This window comes from Fringilla coelebs, assembly GCF_963513975.1.
Source record: "Fringilla coelebs genome assembly, chromosome: 1".
NCBI lineage: Eukaryota > Metazoa > Chordata > Aves > Passeriformes > Fringillidae > Fringilla > Fringilla coelebs.
The window spans coordinates 138,264,643-138,270,642 of NC_140028.1; positions in this window are offsets into that span (position 1 = coordinate 138,264,643).

Consider the following 6,000-nt stretch of genomic DNA (forward strand, 5'->3'; position numbering starts at 1 on the left):
ACATGAAAAAGGTAATACACTGAACTGTGTTTTCTGTCAATCCCATAGCTTTCAGGCATTGAGTCATTATTTTATTTCCTATGGTTTTAAACTGCACCATCCTGACTCTTAAAAGTATTGTTCTTTGATTACACAATTATTCCTGCCCACATTAGGTTTTGTTAGCAGTGAAATGGGCTTAAAATGTGAATACATTAGTATGCCAAAACAGCAAATAAAACATTATGTCTGAAAAATCTGCTACCTGTATGCAGCAGCCAGAAGAGGAGAGAAAATGGGAGATAGGTAAAAGGAGAAAAAAACCAAAATTAATCTTTAATCGTTTGGGAGAACTTTCTTCTTTCTGCCACTGTCCCACCAGACTCCCAAATAGGTACTTGGCTCAGGAGGAGATGGCCAGAACTGGTGAAAGCTGATTCTGAGCTTCTCTGAAAGCCTGTGGTGCTTTAATGGAAAGTGGCAGTGGCAGGTTGCTGTGGTGAGTCCCACTGTTTGCTCAGCCCTGCTGGAATAGAGGTTTCGGCTGCTGGGACAGGCTCCTCACAGCATCAACCCTGCTTGGCTGCACTATGGGGAAGAGCAGTTTCACCAGTCTGCTTCTAACTCCCAGTCAATGTTTCCCTTTTGGATCAAGTAGTAGATGAGGAGAAATAGCTCAGTAAAATTCTCCAAAATGCCTGCTTTCCACTGAGGCTCCAGTTCTCTCCCAGTATGATGTGGTCACCAACAGCTGATGCTGCAGGGAATTCCCTTTTGGGCACAGGGTAAGTGTCCTGCTCAGCCAGGCAGGACACTTAGGACACTTCCACAGGGCAGCAGCATAGGAGATGCTGGCCCAGGTAGATGAACAGTTTTAGCTTTCCTCCTGAGATTGGACTGGTGAATTGATGGGGATGAAGGGATTTGGGGTGCAGTGCTTGAAATGCCAGGTTTGTTTTCTCTCCTCTCTCTCATATGTATATACCCTGTAAGGTTAATGCTGATTCGTTGCTTTCAGGCAATTTGATTGGTGGAGTAAGAGAACCTGGAAGAACAGCTAATCTGAGAGTAACAGCTAATTGTAACTCCTGCTGCTATCGAGGTGAGGTAGTAGCTAAAACTGCCCAAAGAACAGCCTAGAGAGTCAGTGCAGTTTCCTCATTCATTCTGGCTCTGTGGGTAAGTTTTGTTGAAACCTGAGACTGTGAGATAGTGCTGTCACAGTGTTAGTTTTCCTCTATCTTAATTCAACAATCCTGGTCCTATAATAATAATAAAATATTTTAATAATATTTCTTCTTTCACATTAAGCTCTGTGTGTGTTGTACTGACTTCTTGCTAGCAATATTTTTCTGGGCACTGATTTCTGATCTTGGAGATGAACAAGCGCAAAACCTGTCCGTGGGCAAAGGCACAGCCCAAATAACTGAGTGGTAAGTACAACCAATCCCAGCAGAAAAGGGATGCAGCCACTTGTTTTGTGACTCACAGGTCATCTTAAACTCTGTTTAGCAGCCCCAAGCTCTGCTCTGTCTTAAGAATGTTTCATGTGGGAATTTCCAGTTTGTGAGACTCAGGGGTAGATGTAGGAAATGCAGCTATATGGCAGGGTTTCACCAGCCATTCACCTGGCAGCCCTTTCCCATGAGTAGGACAGTCCTCTTCCATGTGCCTCTCTGCTCTGGGGTCACTGAGAGCAGCGTGGGCTGGGAGCCAGTCATGTGGGGACTATTCCAAGAGCTGCAAAGTCCCTGAAGAAGCAAACCCAAACAGCCCATGCTGCATGCTCTAGAGCTGAAGCTAAGTAAATCATCATCTTTGTTTGTGTTCTGCCTAAAGTGCAGCATATTTCAGAGGAATGGTGAAAAAGAGGGAGTACCATACACTCGACACACCACCATGTTTTCTGCAGCTGGTACTCTGCCTTTGGGTGCTCCCTGTCCTTTATTCCTTGGAGAATTGGTGCAGTATGCCCAAGTGCCCAGGCAGCAGGCACAGGAAATCAGCAACAGGGACTGCATCTGCACATTTTCGTGTCAAATCTTGTGCCCTTCACAAGGATGTACAACCTAAGGGGCAAAGTTGTCCCCATCCTGTTTCTACAGCCACTGTCACAAGGGCAGCCCTATGACATGTTCACATGCAGTCCTGTCCCACTGACAATTCCCTCTTGACAACAGAGTGCCACTTTTATAAAGCTTTGTAAATCACTCCTGCTCAGTGTAGCCTCTTGGACTAGCACAGGATATATTTTCACAGCAAGGACCAGACTCTGGGCAAATTTCTTACTTTCTGTTGCTAAAATATACCATATTTATGTAAAAGAAACATTCATTTTCTGCTTTCTCATTGCAGTAAGGAACTGGGGTATGTGAATAAAACTCTCCTTTATCTATTCAAACTGAAGACAGAGTCAGTTGTAGAGATTCATGGTAAAAGGCAGTGATTGTGCACCTGAGGTCCTTGGCTCTGCTACATATGCTGCACACACAGTCCAGGCCCTGTGCTGGCAAACCCTTGCAGTGTGCATTTCTACACTTCTGGCTCTACCAAGCCAGCCAAGCTGGACAGGGCCCTGAGGGGCTGCCAATGTTACCTAAACCACCCCAAAGTTCTGCTCTCTCCTCCGCAGGTACCTGCCCATAGAATTGCCAAGTTACTGAACCAGAGAAAAGTCTTAGAGTGCATGTATGCACTGCTGAAAGAGCAAGGGAAGTCAGGAGAATGCAATTTGTAGTGACCCCATTTGCTATTTTACTAACTGATACCTGCTCAGCCTCAATTTTACACTCCCCTATCTCCCTCTGCAGCCTGTGTGTTCCAGGCTGTGCCAACCACCACATTTATTTTACAGTGACAATTGCTGAGCCACTTGTGCTTCATAGCAGAACACTGATGTTTAATCCCTTTAATTCAGAAATGTGCTATATAAACTGTTAACTGTTTGCACATGTGACTGTTAATTGTCTTTAAGGAGCCAGTAACATATAACCTCAATACAATCACTACTCTTGGTCATGGCAACTGCCAGTGAGGAAAGGCACCTGCTTCCTACTCCCCAAATCAGCTGCTGTATATAATAATGTTGTTGAAGTGGTAATACTTTATTAGTAGTGCCTCTGTTTGCTCACTCCATACTTTATAAAGTGGTCATGACTTATAGACAGAAAAGTAATTGATTTGACTTGGTTTATCTACGGGGGCCCAGGCAACATTTTATCATTCCACTCTGAAAGCTGTTTTTGAACTCAAGTCATTTATGTAAGTCATTTCCAAGTAAAATCTCTGCTGGTTCTCTTGCTTTTTCTTTTTCCAACTCTGACTGTTACCCTCATTTCACTGAAGTTTTACAATTTAAATATGTGGGTGTTTTTTTTAAATTCTAACTTTCATATTTGAGGAATATGATTACTGATACCTTTCTGTATAGTTGTAGGGGGTGTATTTCCCCCTACACCCCACCCCACCACCACCATCCCAGTTCTTTCCAAGTGGTTTATTAATGATCTTGAAAATATGATTCTCTATTTCAGAAAAGATTTTCAAAATTTGCCTGCAAACCAGAAGCAGAACCATATTGCACCACACCAGTGCAATAAATACTGAGGAAGGTTGAACATTTCACAAAAGGAAAACTACCAGAAAGAGTTTGACTTTGACTTCATCCAGAAGCCTCTGGTTTACTACTAAAATTTCCAGCAAAAGAGACTTAATTTTTGCAATGCTTTTTGTTTTCAATAGAGCTATGCATTCTGCCAAGACATGGTTGCTGGATGACCAAAGCCTTCCAAGACAGTCTCTGCAGCAACAGATGCAGGACTGAAGGCTGGAAGTGACATGAAGCATACAAGGTCCAACTAAAATTACTCAGGGCAGCAACAGGAATGAACTTTGAAAATCCTGAGTCTGAGCAATAGAGGGACAACCTGGTGCCCTTCAGGAATGACTTGTGAAGACGAGATCCTCTGGAACCACTGCCAGTCTTGGTACCAGTTTGGACAGATGCTACTGTAGAATATCTACAGTTTGTCTTTAAAATATATGCAAAGACTTCATAAGGTGACGTTTATGAAGAGTCCATATTGGTTGGACAAACAAGATACCACCTGTCCCAACACACCTCACTTGCTGATGTTCATACACCATAGGACCAAGTGCTAGAAGAATATGTGGTCTTGTATTTTGAGGATCTTACCACATCTGCCTCATTTCTGATGACACAGAAGAGGCAGTGGTCTGTGAAAGCCTGGTAGCAGCAGATTTGTTTCCATGTTCTGTCTCTAGAACAAGACGGTCCTTATCAAACACCTAGTGTCGAAGTGGAGCTTCTGGAAGCACATGCACATGTGGCCTCCCCACTCTGTTGTGGAGGGATCTCTTACAGGATGGTTCTTTCTGAAGCCCTCACCGTTTTTAGCCAAACTCTTCCAGAAAAGTTAGAAAACCTTTAAAACACCATTTCCCAAAGAAGGGACTGAACCATGTGTGGGAAAGCAGCCAGAGCCCAGGAAAGGCTGGTCAGAGATGTATGCTAATGATGAAACTGTCCTGGTAGATGGGATAATGATTGAGCCTTCTTAGGAGGGAAGAGACGAGGAAAAACCATTGGAAAAGTGCCAGAAAAGAGCGATTAAAAGTCCTGTCACTTTATATTACGAAGTGGCTGAAGGCTGCCAGCTTTGTTTGAACTTAATGGGAGCTTGTCCTTGACCCGTGTTCATGCTGCATCACACGAGTCACAGCCGTCGGATCCTGCGAGAGCAGGTGCCTGGCTGGGCGGAGGAGCGGCTGCTGCGCCGCGCACTGCGCGCACACGGTGCCTCCTGCGCCGCCCGGGTACCGCAGGGAGGCGGGCAGGGCGCTGTGCTGCCGCCCCGCTCCCGCCTCTGCCCGCTCCGGGCTGCCAGATCGCTGTGAGAGCATCGTCCCTGGCGGGGCTCACCCCCTCCTCTGGCCCATCCTGAGCTGGACGCAGGTTGTTGTGTTGCCGCGGGGCACTTCACCGGGTGCCCCCATCTGGCCAAGCGTTTCCAAGCGCCGGTGCAGGGCCGGGACGGGAGCACACAGTCGCCCGCCCCTCGGGCGGACCGAGCGCCTCTCGCGGCAGCGAGGGGTCCGTGTCGCACGGCTGAGCAGCCGATCGCTCGGGCTGTGCGCTGCCGGCCGCCCTTTTCCCTCATGTCGCCCCGTGGGCCCTGGAAGCAACTTCTGCGCCGGCGTTGAGCCCCGCGGGCCGCCTCTGCCCGGCCGCGGCTCTCCCCTTCTCCCGCCTTCCTCCGTCCCTCCCGAGCGCTGCCGCCATGTGGCCCCGCGGGCGGCAGGGGGCGCCGCGCCGCCGCCCGCCGGCCCGGGCTGCCCTCGCTGCGCGCCGCGGGGCCCGGCGAGCCCGACAGCACCGGCCATCGGCACAGGGCCCCGGGAGGGTTTGGTGTGACAGCGCCGGCCATCGGCACAGGGCCCCGGGAGGGTTTGGTGTGACAGCGCCGGCCATCGGCACAGGGCCCCGGGAGGGTTTGGTGTGACAGCCCCGGCCATCGGCACAGGGCCCCGGGAGGGTTTGGTGTGACAGCACCGGCCATCGCCACACGGCCCCGGAGGAGCTTGGTGTGACCAGCCCCGGTCACAGCTCTGCCCTGCGGAGGGGCTCGCGGCAGCGGCGCAAACAGGAGCTGCCGGCTGCCCCTGGCTTCCCAAGGGCCCTTCTCCCGTAGCAGGTCACGGCTGCCTGCCCGGGGCTCCGTGCCTGGCTCGCCCCCAGGCCGGCGGGGCGGCAGGGCAGTGCCACCTCCCGACTTTGGCCGCCGTGTTACCCTAGCACTGCACTACGAAATGGCTGAATGAGTCCCTCACCAAAAGCCTTCAGCAGCGACATTTGCCCCTCGGGTGTAGGTCAGGTAGGTCAGACCTACCCTGACCAAACCTTCTCCCTATGCAGGTGTATCCTAGCCTGGGAAGGGGAGCTGTGGTTGGCACGAACCACATTGCTCCATCCAGAAGCACATGAAAAGGCAAACCTGTATT